The sequence below is a fragment of the Mesoplodon bidens genome (assembly GCF_964165515.1).
Source record: "Mesoplodon bidens genome assembly, chromosome: 8".
Classification (NCBI taxonomy): domain Eukaryota; kingdom Metazoa; phylum Chordata; class Mammalia; order Artiodactyla; family Ziphiidae; genus Mesoplodon; species Mesoplodon bidens.
Genome location: NC_138165.1, coordinates 97,743,107 through 97,747,163, shown reverse-complemented (window position 1 = coordinate 97,747,163; position 4,057 = coordinate 97,743,107).

Below are 4,057 nucleotides of genomic sequence, written 5' to 3'. Positions count from 1 at the left end.
ATCTTGGAAGGAGGCTGCATGTCCAAGGCTCTCCCATCAGTTGATGATCTTCAAAGGAAATAGAAAGACAAGACCCATCAAACATACACTCACTAGGAAGCCTGGACATAGGCCTTCAAGTGGATGTTAGGAAAAACTTTGACCCCTAAGCCCTGAAGGGGTACTGTGGCTTCTACTTTTTCATGGCAAACAATTAATGTTTCAGCTGTTCTTGTTCTGAGTAAGATCAGAACCACGTGAAGGATTTAAAATATCACTGGGATGACATGTTACAGAGCAGCTGGCTGGCTGGAGGGGTCCCATAAATGTCACAAGGAAACATACCAATTGGGAAGGCAGGAGACAAAAATAATAACAATAATTCTCCCCATTCACATGGCATGTTTCATCTGAAGAGCTCAAAGTATTTTACAGATGTTATATCCATTAAAACTTACGTGGCAAGCATTATTCTCCCTGGATTACAGATGGGGAGGGGACTGTAATCCTGTCATTCAGACTAAAACTGGAATAAACATATAATTATCTTTGAGAGGAAATCTTTCTAATGTAACCCTTTCCTTCTGCAGTTTCCTACTGCTTCTGGGTGAACAGGGCACGTCACCTCCTTGGTCCTGCGATATCTGCTCCAGGTATCCAAACACTGAAATGAGATCACCTCTCCCTCTTTCCTCCCAGACGAAACATATTTAACTTTTCAAGTCTTTCTTCAGAAGCCTGAGCTTCCCTTTTGTCATTTCCCTACAACCTGGAGGTGGTTTTCAAGTTGAGTAACTAAAACCAGTGCCTGATACTTCAGCCCAGATTCATCAGCGACTTTACCTGAATAAATTGACAAACTTGAAGTTAGGTTTGTGTTTTTGCAGCTGGGCTTTCCACGAAGACTCGTTGTTTTTGGTTTTGACTTGTTTCTGATAAGGCAATGACTTCTATCCTATTTCTGATGTTCAAGATCTTTGTTCCTTTTTTCTTTGATTTGGGAGTTCAACTTCCTTTAAAAAGACCAAGTATCCATTCTCCTAACAGAGCAATGATTATCATTTGTACATATTCCATTTTCTCTTTATTTATATTAACCTTTTAATAGCATTAGAGTAGTATTGTATATGTCATTTTGCATTCTTTGAATTGTATTCTGCTTTTGAGACTCACATTATATTGTAAGTATCTTTTTCCACTGCTTCTTGGAAAGTAAGCACAATGTTGACTGTATAATCAGGATTCTAAGTTTGTATTATAATTTGCTCAATCATACTATTAGAAGATATTAGAATTGCCTCCAATTTTTCTATTGCTGTAAGTTGTTCTTTGCTGAACATGTCCTTAAATCTTCTTTTATATTTTAAGCTATTTTATTAAGAACTTTCGATATATAGTTCCAAATAGATTTACCAAATGGCTGAAGCTAATTACAGCATCCCCAATAATGCGTGGCGGTATCAGTTTCACTGCACTCTTGTTAGAATTGAATATTTCTATTTGAATTGGTGAAAATATTTACTTTGCTTTAAAACTGATTTTGAATTTCATTACTATTAGCAAAATTAGCTATTTTATTTATTTATTTATTTATTAGCAGACTAAATGTTCTACCACTTTTTTGGAGAGTTTCACATTGGATGAAGGATGGTTATAAACCTAAACTATGTTAAAAAATCTTGATATAGAAATAGTTGTAATAATAAAATCTTGCACTATAAAACACCTTTCACTCAGGGACCCAGTGCATCGCTTTAATCTTCAAAATGCTTCTGTGTGGTACATGCAAAATACTATCAATCAGTTTTAAAGATGAAGAAAATAACATGACTAGTGCTTAGTGCCATGATTTAGACCAATTGTTATGTTATAGCAAATGGCACTGATCACATTTTCTCACTGGTTCTCACTATATTCTCATAGCAACAGCGCTTCTGGCTCTGGCTTAGCCTTACTCAAATTCTTCAGGCATTATTGCTTTTCCCTTTGTGTCTTGAATATACATAGGATTATTTATCCTATGCCAGATAGTGGGAAAAAAATCAGTTGAGCCAGTCTGGCAATATGTAGGGGAGGAAAAGGCACTTGTGAATTTAATCTGTTCTCAGAACCAAAATGATTTTCATATGCATCAAAGAGCCAAACTAGTTTGTGCATGCAGACACCAGCTCAGACAGACCGATTGTCCTTAGTGATATATTTAGTATTGGGATTTAACTCAGATCCCTAGGAAACCTTATTTATAATTTATCTCTATGAGGAATCCTAGCCACAGACCATAGATTTAAAAAAAAATAAATTTATTTATTTTATTTATTTATTTTTGGCTGCATTGGGTCTTCGTTGCTGTGCATGGGCTCTCTCTAGTTGCAGCGAGCGGGGGCCACTATTCGATGCGGTGTGCGGTCTTCTCATTGCGGTGGCCTCTCTTTGTTGCAGAACATGGGCTCTAGGCATGCAGGCCTCAGCAGTTGTGGCACGTGGGCTCAGCAGTGTGGCTCGCGGGCTCTAGAGCACAGGCTCAGTAGTTGTGGCGCACGGACTTAGTTGCTCCGCAGCACGTGGGATCTTCCCGGGCCAGGGCTGGAACCCATGTCCCCTGCATCAGCAGACCGACTCCCAGCCGGTGCACCACCAGGGAAGCCCCCAGACCATAGATTTTAAATTCTTTGACAGTCTGAGGTTCAGCCTTTCCAAAACTGTGTTTTCACATTATCTCAGTGTGAAGCTGTCTTAGCTTATAAAGTCAGATGGCTTCTCCCTTTTGCCATCATGCGAACACGTTAACTTGTAAACTGGCACCTACTTAAACTAGGTTTCCTCCTGAGGCTTATGGGAATAGGGTTTCCAGTCTTTCAAGTCAGAGCACTGAATTTCATTCCTCTTCAGCCATCAGTGGTCCTTGATCCTTTTCAGAGTAGGATGTACTTTAGTTAACACACCTGGGAGGGAATTGAGTTTTGATAGAATGGAGCCCAGTGAAATTTTTGGAATTTAACTAAGTGTGGGGAAAATCACTGTCTAAATAAAGAGAACTCGACATGCTATTTATTTCCTTACGGTATCTCTCTTCCCTGTCTCTCTGCCTTGTTCACATTTATGTGAAGCAGGATGAAGGAGAGAGCAGTTTCAGGACAGACTTGTCTTGCAGCTCAAACATTTGGACTGGATTCATTAGCAGAAACGCTGCAGATTATTAAACAATGAAACCTTTTCAAGTGGGAGATAAAGTAATGAGAAGTGGCAGGAGAGACGTAGGAATGCAGACAGCAAAACAGCAGAGAGTGACTCTGATAAGATCTCAGGGAATCTGAGACAAATCGGATTCAGGCTCGAGATGCCCTCCACCTTGTGCCTTCTCTGCTCCCTGCCCATGACTTGGTTCTGGCACTTTCCAGTAACTTCTGTTGTGAAGGAGACCAGGCGCAGTTCCTTCCCTTACTTTCTGTACCTGATCCTTCAGGAGGGCTCAGAGCCCACCTACCTGCTCCTGACAGGCTTCAGTGGCTGTGTAGCTAAGACCCTGCTCTTGCTGTTTCTGCTCTGACCACCTGAGAGTAATTAAGCGGCCTCTCCTACCTAGAGCTGAACGGACTGGTTCCAAAATTATATTTTCTTGGAACATCTTGTTGAGCTGGAATGCTTTGGCAGTTAAAAAAGCCACTGCTCACACCTGAACAAATCAGTCTGTTTTTCCTGAAATGAGTTCATGTTCACCTCCTGGCACACGCGAAGGTAACTGGCAGATCCAGGGGTCTGGCTGAAACCAGCCACGGTGAGATCATTGTATCATCATAAAGTACAAAGTTAAAGATGGCAGAAAATCAAGAGTTATATTGATTGATCTGTAGTCTAATCATGCAGACAGGTCAGATGAAAAAACCCAGAGAGACTAGAGCATATGTCCAAAAATACTGGGCCAAGTGAGTCTGCCTCCGATGAAGTCGATTTCCCAAAGAAACAAAATTATTGACATATAAAAGAATTCTTATGTGTCATAACACACACACACACACACAGAATGTGTATTCTATTGCCCATACGCTACCCCTTTTGTTGGAAAGTAAGTAAACTCTTT